Here is a 19,684-nt window from a genome sequence, read left to right as displayed (position 1 = left end):
CTGGTGCATAACGAGAAATACGTCCAGGACTCAACAAGTGACAGGATAACTAAATGAAAGACCTTCAGTGATGAATCAAAAGCTCTGTTATAAACCTCGCCGAGTACTACCTGCATAGGCAGCTCCCTTATAAGGCAAGATTCATCCAACCTCATAAGTGACTACTCTTTATTATAACAAACAATAATACATACCTACAGTGATTCCTTAAGACGATGGCAGCAGACTTGTCCTGCATATAAAATTGCATACTACAGTATGCAAAGAACCTGGATGGTTTACTGATTCTATGTGTTGGATCCACCATATTCATAAAGTAAAAACATACCAAAACACTGAGCGTGCGTCCGAAACTGCCTGACTCCATACTATATAGTAGGTGAAAAGCAGTATGCGAGGCAAGTAGTATGTCTGAATGCGTCGTAACCCAACAGTAGGCGAAAAGTACCCGGATGACCTACTACTTCAGTTAAGATCCTGAAGGACATAAATGTCCAAAAAAGTTAACACAGCTCTATTTAAATGCAAATTAATCCCAAAAAGTACTGATTTATCAGGAAAGAAGTACATGTAGGTACGTTATCTAAAAGTACACAATTGCAAATGCATTGAGTTTTGGAACAAAGCAAATCTATTTTTCTAATCTACCTCCTCCCCAAAGCCACATTCATCAACACAATTTCTCTGACTGGTATACTGTGCATTTGATGTGCATTTGCAGGAAGTAGTTAACTTTGAAGCCTGCTATTCCCTAATGACCTCTTTAACGGCTCAATAAAAGTGGTTGGGATGCTAACGGCTTCAGCACTGATGAGGAAGAAGATGAAGGGCGTCTGGATTAAAAAGAAGACGACAAAAAGGAAAAGTTTCTTTTTTTAAACTGAGCCAGGATGATTCATTTCCTCACACCCACGTGCTGCCAATCAAACTGCCTTGTGGCGATTTCTGCTCAGGAGATCCATGGCATTACCCATGCTTATCTCACCTATTCTTGGTCTCACCGTCTCTCTCTTTTTTTTGCTCACAAAAATTTTTTTTACAGTCTCCTATTCTTGCTGTCCTTCCCTGAGGGACAAGTCCCACATATATTCCTTCGACTTTGCACAAGTCTGTAACTATAAAACCAAATAAATCTGAAAGTGTGTCAGGCAGCCTTATAAAAAGAGTAAAAACAAAAGCAGACGAAATGATGGACAGCTACTGGACGGTTAAACTCCAGGTGTATCGACACGCTGCTGTTCGGTCCATTGGGGGTGTGACGCTGGCTACATTTCTGGCATGTTTGGCAGCTGTCAGTGGAAAACATGTCGTACGAAACAACGCAGCTGTCAGACTTGTGGAGTACGCTGCCATCTCGCATTTTCAGGAAAACTGAACAGATGTACAAACAAATGTGGAAGATAATATTTTACTAATTAGTTGTGTTTTCGAAAACAAGTTTAACTATTATTATTAAACAGCTCGTTGGGATGCTTGATTCTAATTGGCTAGTTGCAACATTTGCTGCAAATCATTTTGACAGTTTAATTTACACAAAAATTATATAATTATGTCTTTTAATAACAAACATGACAATATATTTACAAAAAAGTAAACAAATAGTGTTGTCGTGACATTTCAACGTTTTGTCTAAAATAAATGAGTTCTCCTTAGGTCTGCATTCATAAAAAAGAGGAATTAATATATATGTTCCTTAAATTACTTATGAGGTAAATAAAATATAAGGTAAATAGCCGTGTAATATTCAGCGGGATAATGTACAGGTAGGCGGTTGTAATCGCAAAATAAGCCCTTGTTGGGGTTTAATATAAAAATATTATTATTTTATATATAAGTACATTATTTCTGCGATAACAACCGTCTGCCTATACATTATCCCTTACTTATTGTTCAAAATTATTTTGCTACAGAGGGATCATCTGACAATTTTCGTCTGACGGACAATAAAATAAGCGAAAGTTTGGTTAGTTTTGCATTTACATATGTGACCGTGGAGCACAAAACCATATGGTCAATAAAAAAAAAGATTTATACATCATCTGAAAGCCCGCGATACAACTATTTCAAAATGTGGAATTTGAGGGTGCAAAAAATCTAAATATTAAGAAAATCACCTTTAAATGAGTCAAAATGAAGTCCTTAGTAGGGTTGCTTAACGATTAATTGCGATTAATTTATAGCAAAATAAAAGTTTTTGTTTACATCATATATGTATGTGAACTGTGTATAATAATTTTGTATAGATAAATGCACACACATGCATTTATATATTTAAGAAATGTTTACATGTGTATATACACTCACCTAAAGGATTATTAGGAACACCATGCTAATACTTTGTTTGACCCCCTTTCACCTTTAGAACTGCCTTAATTCTACGTGGCATTGATTCATCAAGGTGCTGAAAGCATTCTTTAGAAATGTTGGCCTATATTGATAAGATAGCATCTTGCAGTTGATGGAGATTTGTGGGATGGACATCCAGGGCACGAAGCTCCCATTCCACCACATCCCAAAGATGCGCTATTGGGTTGAGATCTGGTGACTGTGGGGGCCGTTTTAATACAGTGAACTCATTGTCATGTTCAAGAAACCAATTTCAAATTATTCAAGCTTTGTGACATGGTGCATTATCCTGCTGGAAGTAGCCATCAGATGATGGGTACACTGTAGTCATAAAGGGATGGACATGGTCAGAAACAATGCTCAGGTAGGCCGTGGCATTTAAATGATGCCCAATTGGCACTAAGGGGCCTAAAGTGTGCCAAGAAAACATCCCCCACACCATTACACCACCACCACCGGCCTGCACAGTGGTAACAAGGCATGATGGATCCATGTTCTCATTCTGTTTACGACAAATTCTGACTCTACCATCTGAATAACTCAACAAAAATCGAGACTGATCTATTTGTATTTTGTTTCTTAAAATTATACATGCATGTGTGCATATTTATATATACATAATTATTATACACAGTTCACACACATATATGATATAAACAAAATTTTTTATTCTGCTATAGATTATCGTAATTATTCATTAAGCATCCCTAGTCCTTAGGATCACATATTGATAGTGAAGTGATAAATCAGCTTTATACAAACATAAAAACGATAATTTTGAACCAATACAATGTATATTCGGCTATTGCTACAAATATCTCCAGGGTCACATTTATACATTTCGCACACGCCTTTATCTAAAGTGACCTATAGTGCATACAATGCAGTGATTTGTTACCTAGAAATCGAACCCACAACCTTTACGTTGCTACAGTAGCAGAATGTCCTACCAGCTGAGCTGCAGGAACAGTTTTGCATGGGTAAGCACCACTCATATCAGTAAAACAGCAGTTGTAAAAAAGCAATGATGAATGCATTGAGAGCCACTAATGCATTACTTCAAGCGTACCATGAAAGATCATTCATATCTCAACATGCGATCGGTTAGAAGCGGCTGTACATCCAAAAGTGCTTCTATCTCATAGCATATCTCTCACATCCCCATTACCCCAACTTAAAGGCTAATTTGGACACAATGGCCTCTAATTGAGTTGAATAGATGTGGATATGCATGAGGCTGTTATATATTGGCATCCCGTGCACGTCAGTACAATGAGTACCAGACGTATACGGTGGTAGGACAATCAAACCCCCAAACAAAATCTGATGATTTCGAGAAACTTTAATCGATTCTGCAAGGGAAAGAACAGTGGAATGTACTTCTCCGTTTCTGCTGATTTAAATAGGATTAAAGTCATTTGAAAAGGAAGTGAGCGATATCACACACCTCCAAGGACAACAATCAAAAAAAGACTTTGAACGGCCAAGATCAACACTGTATACCGATGGGCGAGCACAGCGGGCCTAAGTAATGTTTATCTAATTTGGTTAAAAAGCACAGCAATCAAAACATCTACACGGGCGTCAATGCAAATTACGGGAGGTAGCTGCAAGGCTTAATTTCATTACAGAGAATTTGGATGGGGTTTTGATGCCACTACCCCAAAAATTTAGTTTCAAATGGACATTGCTTTTGTATAATAATATGAAAACGCGTAAACAGGCTACTTTAAAAAACACATTAAAAAGTCATGACCTGTATTGTGGATATCTAGCTTAGATTTTAATATGATGCAAAACACCAGATTTCAATGCCTCTCCTTTGCTCTCCATTCAATGCCGCACTGATCTAGGACCATTTCTTGATATAATCACAGGTATAGATTAGAATGGGATGTGATTGTGCTGTAGATCCGCCCCCTGCTCTAAACAGTACAGACTTTGAGCTGAATGCAAAACAGTGCCGTCCTGCAGGCCTGGCTGGAAATGAGGGAGAGAGATCCGATTACCCCACGTGTTTCTGGATGAGCTTACATCTGGATATGACTACGCTAAAAAAATCAATGTGGATTCTTTCTCAGCTGGAAAGCACCGAGCTAGACTACGCGGACTTATGGGAGATGCCGTTGTAGCTATCTTTAGACCTTTGTGAAGGCAAAAAAGCCTTTAGTTCATCATCTTCTTCTACTAACAACAATGCGATTCTTTGTTTTCTTTGCGAGCACTGTAATTACATGTTACAGGTGGAGCCCACGGCTCACAGAAAAGAGGAAACCATCTCTTTGCCTCCCACAACACAAACGTCTTAATAATGGGGCTCGGTGGAAAGAACGAAAGCAAAAATTCTCTTCTATTTATCTAAGAGGATTACAAGCTCGGGGAATATTTACAAGTCCTTCATACAGCAGGCCGATCTATGGCCTGGGGAAGCATAAGCAATGCTTCCCCTCTTGTTATGGCGTGACACAAAAGCTTTAACTGCGTGGAAAGGCTTTTGCGTTGATTTGTGTAATATATAACCCATCTTTAGGGGGTTTTTATCAAAGAGAGGGTTTTTCAACACTGCAGTGCGAGCAAGCCAAAGAAATTATGTCACTGGGCTGCGTTTCAATAAGACAGGATATTGTGATGTCACTGCTTTCCTGTTTAGTGTGAGGGAATATTCCACAGAGATCTAATCAGGCAAAGGGCCGAGTTGTCAGATGTGCCATGATAATCTACCTGTTTTTGTGTGTGGAAGACCAAGCTCAAATACAGAGGCCCTGAAAAGTCCCGATAAATCCTTGTATAGGGAGATTTTGTATCATTGCATTGTACAATATGTCATCTCAAATTACGTTTATTTTACAGAATGTCAGCAGAAGAACACTTTCCAAACAAAAGATATTAAAGGGATACTCCAGCCAAATATCAAAATGACCCCATAATTTACTCACCCATAAGCAATCCGAGATACACGTCCATCATCTTTCAGACTAACACATTTGGACGTTTTTTAGTAAATGTTCTTGCTCTTCCCAGCGTTATTACGATGGAAAACATGGATCAGGAACAACTTCTGACTTTAAATCCCAAAAAAGTGCATTTATCCTTTAGAGAAGTAATCCACACCGCTCCAATGGGTTATTAAAGGTCTTCTGCGGGTAATCGATACGATTTTGTAAGAAAAATAACTCTAATAACTAGCTTCGGGCTTATAACACGAAGATAACCGATTTGAGTGTCACGGCTGTGGTGCCCTTGAGCAAGGTGTCTTAAAGGCGTGTTCACTACTCACTGGGATGGGTTAAATGCAGAGGTCAAATTTCTAGTATGGACCACAATACATGACAAAACATGTCACTTATCTGGTTATCAGATATAGGGAGCGTTTACAAAGCACAGTTTAAAACGGAAAACCTTTTGTGTTTTGGCCGGTCATTTACACAACGGCGGTGTTTTGGGGGCCTAAAACGCACATTTTTGCAAACAGTGCAACTTTAAAAAAATACTATATTATTATCTCAGCGTAAGCCAAAAGTCGTTGACGGAAAGCAATCCATCAATTTGACAGATTACACTTACACTTTGTGAATATTAGTGATGCACCGATGTATCGGCTGCCGATATTTATCGGCCGATTTTTGATGAATTTGAAACCATCGGCATATCGGCAATAGCACGAGAAAGGCCGATACCGATTGTTTATTAATTAGCTGCATAAAGAAATCCATTATATGTAAAAAAATGAGTTAATGTAGTTAATAAAATAAATGCTGAATAGCAAAAACCACCTTTTAAGGTTGTCATGCTGTCTTATTATATTAGTTTTAGCTTAATTTGTGCCTCTCTTATTATGTTGATCAGTTAAATGTTAATTAGATCCAATCCATGTTCAGTAAAAATAATTTGATGCAGAAATAAACTAGCTTATAGACCAGCTGTATAGTATTGTATACAAGTGTTTAATATCGGTATCGGTATCAGCCAGAAGTTGTCTGTTTAAATCGGTATCGGCCCCAAAAAAATCCTATCGGTGCATCCCTAGTGAATATAATTCCCAGCCCTGTCCAGTTGGCTGTAGGGCTGTGACGGTGGCAGTTTTTTACCACCGCGATGGTAACGCACAAATTCATCGCTGTGGTGCTGTGGTTATAAATTGTGTGTGGCTGGGTTGCTTGCAAGGCTACAGCCTTAGGATTGAGAAACGCCAATATCATGCCTCATTGTTCCGCCGCCAAGCCAGCAGGTCATCACTGATATCAATTGCCTTTCCTTGCAAATAGCGCATTAACTCCGTGTCTGCTGGCTGTTTGCGTTAACGTGTACCTGAAGACATCTCACTGGGCGAGATTGTAGTTTATATTTTTTCATAATTTGTGATATGCACATCACCGCAGGACGCACTTCCCATCGCGGGTCGCACTCCACCACCGCGGTGGAGCGGTGGTGCGGTGATCATTACAACCGTCACAGCCCTAGTTGGTACCAAGTGCGAATTTGACTTAATGCTGTACAGACTGATCTATGTGAAGTAATGCGAGCCAGCGATTAGTAAGCGCTGGTCTCGAAACGCTCTTGTGATGTCATACGCTGATAGATCTGTGCAGCTCTGCTGAACTTTAACACACTGGAAAAGCAGGAGATCAAACTCCAGAACAAAATTAAAACTTGAACATGTGAACTACAAAAGCTATTAATTATTATCATTAAAATATGAAATGATGGATAATAATTGATAAAATCACAAAATTTTTACGACCCGGTCCATGAAAATGATGGAAAATCAGTCCTTCCAGAAAAACGCTTCAGTTTTTTTTATGATTGTTGAGGCAAAAATCCTTGATCTTGCAGCACGTTATTTTTATGCGATAGAATATGCGGGATATTTATGCAATTTTATGTGATGAAATTGCGAGAACTTGCCAAATTTGTGTGAACATGCAAAAACTGTTTGCAGCTTTTCATTGATGTTCATGTTGCGTAATAATGTCACTTCCTAACATTCCCATGACAACAGGGGACATTACTGCGCATGTGTGAAGTAAATGCAACATTTTCCAACTTTCTGCTAATATATATGACTTTTTGCTACGAAAATGCTGGGATTATGAAATTGTGCAAGCCCCGCACATTTTGCGCTCAAAAGTCTGCAATTTATGCGGCGAAAGTCCGGCGTATTTAAAAAATGCGCCCCCCCCGCATAAATATGCGGACTTTGGCCGATTATGCATTGAATCATGCGATCGCATAATTGCGTTTTTCTGGAGGGACTGGAAAATAAAAAAATGTCTAAGGCAACCTCTGGCGTAAACTACAAAAACGCAAATCTGTGAAAATGGTAACATAGGGTGACCATACGTGCCATTCTTCCCGGACGCGTCCTGGCCAGGATTTCGGTGTGTCTTCCGGAAGTCGTATTCGTTAACCGCATACGCCATTCAGTTGAAAACATAAGACATACAATCGTAGTTTCATTCTTACCTTAAAATGTAAGGGTTGCTTTTCTGTAATAAAAATAATAATCCTCGACTTCCGAAAGACAAACCCGAAATCCTGGCTAGGACGCGTCCGGGAATAATGGCACGTATGGTCACAGGTGACATCATGCGCATGCACACAATGCTTTCATATAACTAGCGGATTTGTGTGAATGGGTATGTTGACAACACTATCATCAGTACTTGAATCTTTTAAAAAATTCAAAGGAAAACTTTTTTAGTACACGGTTATGTAAACTTACTCTTAGTAGATCACGACCATGATTATGTGATAAGATACACCTGTGGTCATCTGCTAGGACAGCTGTGTGAACTTGAGGAAAACTGACTTCATACATCCACTAAAGTCACTTTGGGACCATCTGGTTCAAAGTTATTGCAAAAGTTGAAGCTACTTTCAAGAAACACAACTATAGGATTTGTTTTCTGGTGCTATGTTTGACTATTGATCTAATGTAAAAAAAAAATCATCAGTACAAACATTTGGACTGGGGGCGCAGCGTTTCATTTCTGATCTGCTACAGCACTTCTTTCGCAGTTTTCAATCTGGTTGCACCAAACTCAAATACTTGGTTGAATTTTCCAATGTTGTGCTGACCGATGCTAAAACATACAAACAAATGCTTTTATAGCATCACAGAGTCATAATGTTCAAAAGTCTACTTTTTGGGGCTACAATAACGCAGGGGGGGGGAGTTTGGTGGACAATCCTGCATTCGTTCAACTTTTCTTTTCTTACACACCAACTGGATCATTTACACACAGTCTGTATGTCAAAAAAGGTAATGATCTATGTGTTTTACCCCTGAACACGGATCACATTACTAAACAAAAGGGTTATGCCTGAAGGGCAACTGCTATTTCTGACAGTTAAACCGTTATCTGATGTGGAAACAACACAATCAACATGTTTTTCCTTGCCTGTAAATGCTCATGGGAGGGTTACATGAGAAAACTGCTGAGGCATGGTCTCTCCAGTATGGCAGTAACGAACCGTCCAATCAATGCTAGTTTAACTCAACTGACACACATATCTCGAATTAAATAAAAACCAAGGAAAATTCACTTAAGTGGATGCACGCTTTGGCCATGATTATACTACAAGGACATGGTAGTATGTTCGAGGAATGTAAAAGCCTCATAGCTCTGTGGCAGGAAAGGTGCATTAAACTCTGGCCTTGCCCCTAACACACAATGAATAAACCATACCTAAATTGAAATAGGTCTCTTCCCAGAGGAATCACTCTTTCTTTGACCTCTCTGTAGAACACTCGACGATAAGGCCGCCAGCAATATACGGGCGAGAGAGGTGTCGATATCAAAGCTGCCAACATTAAAAAAATAAAAATTGGAGAAGATAACAGGAAAGCGGCGCTCATGACAGGAAGGGCCGACGTGAATGAGTTCGGTTGTGATAGACCTTATCTTATCAGATACACTGGAAATGTTTTTGCTCACACAATCATCCAGAGGACACAATAAACATGCCAGCCTATCAAAATAATGGCCGAAAAAGTGAGAGACTGTTGAAAACATTTTTGGTGTTTACTATAGCTATACTTAGGATTTAAACAAACACCTAACCCTATCGTATTACATTTTGGAGCATAACTAAACATACCATGCATGTTTAGGTCATGTGTTATGTAATTTACCAATAAAAGAACCAATTAGAATAACCTATCAACTGCATAGCAACACCATGGCAACCACCTCTGGTATTGTAGAACATTTTGTTCAATTTTATATTAATGTAGAGATTTATAACATATAGCTCTGTTTGTTCATGAATACGTTTCAAAATGATTGACTTCTTGAAGCAATGGAACGGTCTTGTAATCTTTGGAGATGCTGTAACTATGGCGACTGTAGGAAAAAGCGAGAGTCAGCAAACAGCACGAGTGACAATTCTTCATTAGTCTAGCAGATTGTTTAAATCCACAGAGGCCTTTTGACAGCTCCTTACTTGTTTTTCACAACGCATGTCTTAATAGCGTTTAATGCTAGAAAAACAAAACTTCATGAAGCAGCAATAACGTGAACTCACAAACCCTGAAATTTTGTGCAGGACTGAGATGGCCTGATCTTTGGTATTCGTAAGTCGTATTTATTAATTTATTAATTCGTTACAATTGTGCTCGGACATATGGTGCAGACACACTTTTGGCGACCCGAGTTAGATTTCCGGCTCGTTGTCCTTTGCCGATCCTGTACCCCTCTCTCCACCCTGTACTTTTATGTCCTCTACTTACACTGTCTATCAAACAAAGGCATAATGGCTTAAAAAAAAAAGAAAATTATTAGAGCTGTGGTGCTCATATGGGCGATGCATGTTTAAACTGTTCTCATTCCCTTACATTAGTACATTGTTTTTGTTTAAAGGAAAACACCACAGTTTTTCAATATTTTACTATGTCCTCCCTCAACTTAGACAAATTAATACATCTTCGCGACGTGAATGGGTTAGCATTTAGCCTAGCCCCATTCATTCCTTAGGATCCAAACAAGGATGAATTTAAAAGCCACCAAACACTTCCATGTTTTCCTTATTTAAAGACTGTTACATGAGTAGTTACACAAGTAAGTATTTTGTTTGGAGCCATAGGAATGAATGGGGCTATGCTAAATGCTAACACATTCAAGAAGCGCTGTAAAAAGATTAAAAGTGCATGCATTTAAAAAAGATTGGTATGTATTAATTCATCTAAGTTGAGGTAAGAACATAGTAAAATATTGACAAACGATGGTGTTTTCCTTTAAAGCGTGAAAAGTTTGAGGAAAACCTGGCAACATAATGATAAGGTGGTAGACAGAGCTATGAAGCAATATTAAAAGCTATACTTATGTTAGCAACCACCACTAAAAAGGCTCCCATACATATAGAGCAGGTACTATGATCACAATAATGACCATTAAGAAGAATTGCTAATCATTTAGAGTGAGTGCCGTTCGAACAGAGGCAGTCCATTCTCTACTTGACTAATAAAGACATAGTGCTTGATCAGTCCTGCGGCTGGACAAACTGACGTCCTGCTGAGTGATTTGCTGGGCTTTGGAACGAAGGCAGATGAAATAACAATCAACCCCAGTGCCCTGTGGGGGCTTTGCTCTAAACACAGATGTGGTGGAAAAAAGACCAATAGACTTCGGCGAGTCTCTTGTGACACGCTCTTATAAACATGCTCCTAAAGGTACCGTGTGTGAAAATAAAAAAAATTAAAGTTCACTGGGAATAAATGGGTCCAATTCAATTAAAAACTCTGGAAAATGTGCTGCCTTTTGAGCACATCAAAAGGCTCCAAATGCAGCTAAATATTTGACAAATGTATTTTGGAATATTTGGAAATCTGGGTCTACGGAGTTAACCTGTAACAGACAGTATACATTTCACAAACTAAAACTCTTAGGCTTCAGTCACACCAAAAGCGCTTTAAACGCTTGCAAACGCAAGGCGCGACGCACTGCCTTTTTTTAAAAAAGAGCAGTGCGACGCGGCTTTTCATATTGCTAAGCAACCACCGAGTCAGCTGTCTTGTCAATCAAAATTGAAGCGTGAGCGCTCTTTTGCTGTTGACTGTCATATTAGCAGAAACTTTAAAAAGAGGATGCTTGATCTGACCTTGTTTGAGGATGAGAGGTGCACAAACACGCAGGAGAGAGTGAGCGAGTGGAGTCCGGTTCTTCAAAGCAACTGTACACTTCCCTCACCACAACGTAAGGCCCGCCTCTCCCCTCATTCGATTGGACAATGGAAAGACACGAATGACGTCGGGCGCTTCTCCGCTCTCAGCGCTCCTTCAAAAACGCGTGCGCGGCAGGCGGCAAAAAACCGCAAGGCGCTCGGCGCGCATAAACAGCGCGCAAACGCGCCCTGCCCATAGAATATCATTCAAAAAAGGCGCCTGCAACTGCCATAAACGCTATTGGTGTGACTGGCCCCTTACTCTACTCTACCGTTCAGTTTAGCATTGGGGGTTAACATTCAGCTTAGGATCAAAGTGAAATACTTCAAGCAGGAATATTAAAAACAGACTATAAAAATCCACCTGGAGTCAGGTTTAGATACAGACTGTAAAAATCAACACAGAATTAAGCTCAAATCAACTGAAAATCAGTCTTTAATATTAAATCAAGTCATCAGTCTCTATTAATCCATTCAGAATAAGACTGATTTCAGACGGACATCAGTCTCTATTAATCCATTCAGAATAAGACTGATATCAGACGGACATCAGTCTCTATTAATCCATTCAGAATAAGACTGATATCAGACAAAAATCAGTCTCTATTAATCCATTCAGAATCAGACTGATATCAGCCGGACATCAGTCTCTATTAATCCATTCAGAATAAGACTGATATCAGACAAAAATCAGTCTCTATTAATCCATAGTCTCTAATAATCAATCCAGAATAAGACTGTAAATATTAACCCAAAATCAGACAGTAATCAGTCGAAAATCAGTTTCCAATAATCCATTCAGAATCAGACTGATATCAGCCTGAAATCAGTCTCTATTAATCCATTCAGACTCAGACTGATATCAGCCTGAAATCAGTCTCAACCATTCAGACTCAGACTGATATCAGCCTGAAATCAGTCTATTAATCCATTCAGAATCGGACTGATATCAGACGGAAATCAGTCTCTATTAATCCATTCAGACTCAGACTGATATCAGCCTGAAATCAGTCTATTAATCCATTCAGAATCGGACTGATATCAGACGGAAATCAGTCTCTATTAATCCATTCAGACTCAGACTGATATCAGCCTGAAATCAGTCTATTAATCCATTCAGAATCGGACTGATATCAGACGGAAATCAGTATCTATTAATCCATTAAGAATCAGACTGATATCAGATGAAAATCAGTCTCTTATAATCAATCCAGAATAAGACTGTAAATATTAACCCAGAATCAGACTGTAATCAGTCGAAAATCAGTTTCCAATAATCCATTCAGAATCAGACTGATATCAGCTGGAAATCAGTCTCTAATAATCCATTCAGAATCAGACGGAAATCAGTCTCTAATAATCCATTCAGAATCAGACCGATATCAGCCGGACATCAGTCTCTATTTATCCATTCAGAATCAGACTGATATCCGACGGAAATCAGTCTCTAATAATCAATCCAGAATAAGACTGTAAATATTAACCCAGAATCAGACTGTAATCAGTAAAAAATCAGTTAATAATCCATTCAGAATCAGAAGGAAATCAGTCTCTATTAATCTATTCAGAATCCGACTGTTATCAGCCTGAAATCAGTCTCTAATAATCCATTCAGAATCAGATGGAAATCAGTCTCTAATAATCCATTCAGAATCAGACGGAAATCAGTCTCTAATAATCCATTCAGAATCAGACTGATATCAGCCTGAAATCAGTCTCTAATAATCAATCCAGAATAACACTGTAAATATTAACCCAGAATCAGACTGTAATCAGTAAAAAAAACAGTTTATAATCCATTCAGAATCAGAAGGAAATCAGTCATTATTAATCCATTCAGAATCAGACTGATATCAGCCTGAAATCAGTCTCTAATAATCAATCCAGAATAACACTGTAAATATTAACCCAGAATCAGACTGTAATCAGTAAAAAAATCAGTTTATAATCCATTCAGAATCAGAAGGAAATCAGTCTCTATTAATCTATTCAGAATCCGACTGTTATCAGCCTGAAATCAGTCTCTAATAATCCATTCAGAATCAGATGGAAATCAGTCTCTAATAATCCATTCAGAATCAGACGGAAATCAGTCTCTAATAATCCATTCAGAATCAGACTGATATCAGCCTGAAATCAGTCTCTAATAATCAATCCAGAATAACACTGTAAATATTAACCCAGAATCAGACTGTAATCAGTAAAAAAAACAGTTTATAATCCATTCAGAATCAGAAGGAAATCAGTCATTATTAATCCATTCAGAATCAGACTGATATCAGCCTGAAATCAGTCTCTAATAATCAATCCAGAATAACACTGTAAATATTAACCCAGAATCAGACTGTAATCAGTAAAAAAATCAGTTTATAATCCATTCAGAATCAGAAGGAAATCAGTCTCTATTAATCCATTTAGAATCAGACTGATATCAGCCGGAAATCAGTCTCTATTAATCTATTCAGAATCAGACCGATATCAGCCTGAAATCAGTCTCTAATAATCCATTCAGAATCAGATGGAAATCAGTCTCTAATAATCCATTCAGAATCAGACTGATATCAGCCGGAAATCAGTCTCTATTAATCTATTCAGAATCAGACCGATATCAGCCTGAAATCAGTCTCTAATAATCCATTCAGAATCAGATGGAAATCAGTCTCTAATAATCCATTCAGAATCAGACTGATATTAGCCGGAAATCAGTCTTTAATAATCAATCCAGAATAAGACTGATATCAGACGGAAATCAGTCTCTATTAATCTATTCAGAATCAGACCGATATCAGCCTGAAATCAGTCTCTAATAATCCATTCAGAATCAGATGGAAATCAGTCTCTAATAATCCATTCAGAATCAGACTGATATTAGCCGGAAATCAGTCTTTAATAATCAATCCAGAATAAGATTGTAAATATTAACCCAGAATCAGACTGTACTCAGTCGAAAATCAGTCTCCAATAATCCATTCAGAATCAGACTGATATCAGCCAGATATCAGCCTCTAATAATCCATTCAGAATCAGATGGAAATCAGTCTCTAATAATCCATTCAGAATCAGACTGATATCAGCCAGAAATCAGTCTCTAATAATCCATTCAGAATCAGATGGAAATCAGTCTCTAATAATCCATTCAGAATCAGATGGAAATCAGTCTCTAATAATCCATTCAGAATCAGACTGATATTAGCCGGAAATCAGTCTTTAATAATCCATCCAGAATAAGATTGTAAATATTAACCCAGAATCAGACTGTAATCAGTCGAAAATCAGTCTCCAATAATCCATTCAGAATCAGACTGATGATATCAGCCGGAAATCAGTCTCTAATAATCCATTTTAGAATCAGACTGATGATATCAGCCAGAAATCAGTCTCTAATAATCCATTTTAGAATCAGACTGATGATATCAGCCGGAAATCAGTCTGTCTTTAATAATCAATCCAGAATCAGACTGTAAATATTAACCCAGAATCAGATTGTAATCAGTCGAAAATCAATTAAAAATCAATCCAGAATCAGACTGTTAACAACCAAAAATCAGCATTTAATAATTAATCCAGAATCAGACTGTAAATATTAACCCAGAATCAGATTGTAAACAGTCGAAAATCAATTACTTATAATCGACACAGAACCAGTCCTTAACAACAATCCTAGAATCAGACGTTAATAATCAATTCAGAATAAACCTGCTATCAAAGAAAACAGATCTCTAAAAATCCGCCTGCAATTAAAAATCTGAACTGAAAATCCATTTCAATGAATCAATCCAACATCAGTCCTTAATAATAAACCAAAACAACCCAACCCATAATCAGGATCAGATTAAAAATAATCAGCTAAAACTCAGACCTTAATACTCACAAATCTGACACCTGTTTCTTAGCATCTATCTGTAACAGGACAGAAAGGAAAACGAAAGACTGGTGCCTCGATTTACTCAACCTTGCACAAGAACCTTCTCTCGTCAAACAGACAGGACATGATCCTAGCTAGCCGTTCTGCGTATTTTATGTTTGCCCCCTGGGCCTAACACGGCCGGCGTTGGGAACGACAGACCCCTACAGACCTGTACATCCACACAAAGCAAAGAGGTGTAGCAGAAGCATGTCAGAGCACACACACACTGAACCGACACCGTCACGCTAGCTGTCAGTGACTGTCACTCACACTTTGTTTCAATAAAACACTTGATTGAGTGTGAACGAATTAATCTAATAAAAAACAACCAGAAACAACTTTAAAATGTAAGTACATGACACATGCAAGAATAAAAAAAACGCTAATAAGATAAAACTAAATTAAAAACTTTAATATGTATAAAGACATAAAGTAGTTGAGCTTACTTACTGACTGGTTCGTTGTTGGACAATTTCTTTACCTTTGTGTCTCATCCCTAACTGCCATTGCCAGTTTTGACTTCACATGCAAATGATTTAAAATCATTAAAATGCACAGGAAGTTAAAGCGGAGCACACTGAGTGGCTCCTCTCCTTTCAAAATGGCCAATAGCATTTCGTTTACATCACAGCTTGGAATCTTGGGAAGCTGAAGTGCAGAATGATGTCATACAAATCGTTGATCTTTATTGGCAGAAGAAAGAGACTGTAAGTTTTGAATTTTGTCAATGATTTGAGCAAAACAGTTTAGGCTAACATTATCATAAAGGGATAGTTCAACCAAAAATGAAAATTCTGTCATCATTTACTTACCCTCATGTTGTTACAAACCTGTATAAAATTCCTTGTTCTGATGAACACAGAGGAAGATATTTTAAGAAATGTTTGTGGACCCCATTCACTTCCATTGTAGGAAAAAATAATACTATGGAAGAAAATGGGATCCACGAACGGTTTGGTTACAAACATTCTCAAAATATCTTCCTTTGTGTTCATCAAAACAAAGAGATTTATACAGGTTTGTAACAACATGGAGTGAGTAAATGTTAATAGAATTTTCATTTTTGGGTGAACTATCCCTTTAAAGCCTTAAACTTTCATTTTGATTTCATGGAGATTTTAAATAACTTATTTACTGAAAGTAGTGCACAGGTTAATGTGTGTTCATAAAACTTTACTTCCACTAGAGGTTCCAAGTAAAGACCTTTTCCTCTCGGTAAACATGTTGCTTTTTTTCCGGGAGATGGGGGTCACGCTTGACACTCATTTGCATTTAGATGAACTGGTTAAAATGATAGACTCCCCGCTGTGCGCTTTTTCAAAATCACTTTGAGGAGAATCCAGACCAACCATATCAATGGCAGCCGCATCGATAAGATGACAGGAATAACTGAGGTAAATCGATCCAAATCCTGCTCGGTGTGGTGAATTACCAGGGCAGCTGTGGCCGTATTACAGTATGAAAGTATGAGGGAAGCTATAAACCCACGCTACCTCATCATATTTGCCGATATCAGCATTCAAATTATTTCTTTTTTCAACTTAAGTCCCCATCAGTTGAGCTAAATATGATCCCTCCATCTTGATATTCAACTTTTACCATTTGCAAAATGTCACCAAACCGAATGTATACATTTAGGTACTTAATAATAATAATGTATAACAACATATAACAAAAAACCAATTATGCATTAAAAAAAAACTAAACACAGACATCAAGGCAGACATCAAATTTTTCATAAAACAACAAGGCAAAATTTGGGCTGTCAGTGACAATTTAGTAGACGTCTAACTGTAGCCTAAAAATAAATGAAATAAAATAAACAAAACCAAACATCTTGCAATAAATGTTGACTTCGCTCACATGATGGAATATCTAACATCTTGCAAGTTATTTTGCCAAAAACGACAAGTAACCAAACTCAAGTTTATTTTGGCTAGAAGTGGGTTACTCATAGCCGGACTATATCGACTATACCGGACTATATAATTTACTGTTATTACTCCAATAATACCAGACCAATTTTTCTACTGATTGTATTTTTGTATTTAAAGGAAAACACCACAGTTTTTTCAATATTTTACTATTTTCTTACCTCAACTTAGACAAATTAATACATACCTATCTTTTTTCAATGCGTGCACTTAATCTTTGTACAGCACATCATGACTGTGTTAGCATTTAGCCTAGCCCCATTTATTCCTTAGGTTCCAAACAGGAAGGAATTTAGAATCCACCAAACACTTCCATGTTTTACATATTTAAAGACCGTTACATGAGTAGTTACACGAGCAAGTATGGTGGCACAAAATAAAATGTGGCGATTTTTTAAGCAGATAAAAATGAGAACTATATTGTATGGCAAAAGAGCAATTAGTTTGCAGCACTTTGACCTCGGCGTGCATTAACATCATCACTCCTGACTCCTCCCCCTCTCGCTCAAACTTTCATCAATATTACTGCGCCCAAAGTCGAAGTGCTGCAAACTAAGTGCTCTTACACCATACGATACAAGTTCTCATTTTTATCCACTTAAAAAAAACGCCACGTTGGAAGCCACCAAACATGGAAGTGTTTGGTGGCTTCTAAATTCATTCCTCTTTGGATCCTAAGGAATGAATGGGGCTAGGCTAAATGCTAACACATTCATGACGCGCTATACAAGATTAGGTGCATGCACTGAAAAAAGATAGGTATGTATTAATTCATCTAAGTTGAGGTAAGAACATAGTAAAATATTGAAAAACAGTGTTGTTTTCCTTTAATCAAAAAAAAAATGTAACATTATAACATGACGCACATCACCTTAAAGTTAACAATCCTGAAATCATATTACAGAATCTTTTATTTGACCACATATGGAGTCAGACTGTCTAGCTGTGTGTGTTCATGGGATTTCGTACTGGAAGTCGGAGTCAACAGCTTGCGTTGATCTATCACAGAGTTAATCACGCTGAGTGCGTTCACAAATCACATCGTGCCACTATTTCAGGTCGCGCTTTAGAATTTCTTCCCTGTTTCTCTTTGCAAATGATCCATCGTAAATCAGCAACATGGACCTATCGTTGCGACAAATATAATCAATGAAAAGAAAACCACTCATACTTTGGGAATACCATCTCACCCCTCCCGTCCCGGGTCAGTGAGTGGTCGGCTGGCACGGAGAACCGAGTGCTTTTATCCGGGCCTCTATAAACCCGACTCCCGGAATGCCAAAGTGCACTAGAATTTATTCAATCAAATGAAATCGCATTACTAAGAAGATTAATTCATTCCAGCTTCTGTGTTTGACAAACTCACGGCAACAACTTTAAGAGCTCAATCTTTTTTTCGCTTGAAAAAAAAAATGCTAGGCTTTGAAGGACTGTCTGACAGGGACAACAATTGCAGTCACCATTAAACGTCTAATAAAACCATTAATGTCCATTTTGTTGCATTATAGATCAGCTGAGCAGGCAGTAAATGCACACAGGAGCTAAAGATCACCGAATAGGACTAAACAACGCCACAACATGGTATTTGCAGGTCTGTCATTATGCATTAAGGAAGGACACCAAACCATTTACAGTGTGATAAAGATCTTATGCATCTGGTTTTAAGTGTAAAAAATAATAAAGAGTATATTGAATCCTTAATAATGACTTTCCTACATTAACATTGGTGCATAGAGTACTCTTGGACACATCAGATGCTTTACCCCCTAAAAATCAAATGTTCATTCATAACAGTTTCATATCTGCTAAAACAAACCACTGTGTTTATAACAGTATATATTGGCAGGTAAATGGTTAAGTAAAACAGACACATAGCAACTTTTAATAGGAGAACAGAAGAGATCCTGGCTTTTGTTTTCTACAAGGACACCATTCAGTAAAGTCTGGTGATGTAACATTTGACACTGCAGGTGAACTTGCTCTTGTTTTATGAGGCAAAATCCAGCAATAAAATGGCTATTTACACTCAGCAGATTGAACTATAATAGAAGCCTGGCCCACCAGACCCCCTCCCTACCAAACCATTTCAAACCCACATTTGTATAAAGTCAACATCCATTTGATTTCCACCAACGCTCTTTGTCAACAAACAAATGTCTCTAGGAGTACAACTCTGCTGTAAATGGGTGAGATGAAACATTAGATGAAGATATTTGTGTCAGTGTGAATGATCTGTGGAGGTGAGTGCTAATCAAAGACAGAATAACAAAAATATGACACACTGCACCATTATAAGAATCAGAGATGAAGAAAAGGTCAGATGTTTCGCTCACGG

General features: G+C 37.9%; 1 protein-coding gene across 13 annotated transcripts in view; it reads right to left on the bottom strand.

Annotated features, from left to right (window-relative positions):
- Positions 1-19,684, bottom strand: part of dip2ca (disco-interacting protein 2 homolog Ca) — a 130,304-nt gene that overhangs the window by 67,077 nt on the left and 43,543 nt on the right. The window lies entirely within an intron of this gene.

This window comes from Paramisgurnus dabryanus, chromosome 22 (genome assembly GCF_030506205.2).
Source record: "Paramisgurnus dabryanus chromosome 22, PD_genome_1.1, whole genome shotgun sequence".
NCBI lineage: Eukaryota > Metazoa > Chordata > Actinopteri > Cypriniformes > Cobitidae > Paramisgurnus > Paramisgurnus dabryanus.
This window is presented reverse-complemented; position numbering and strand designations above follow the sequence as displayed.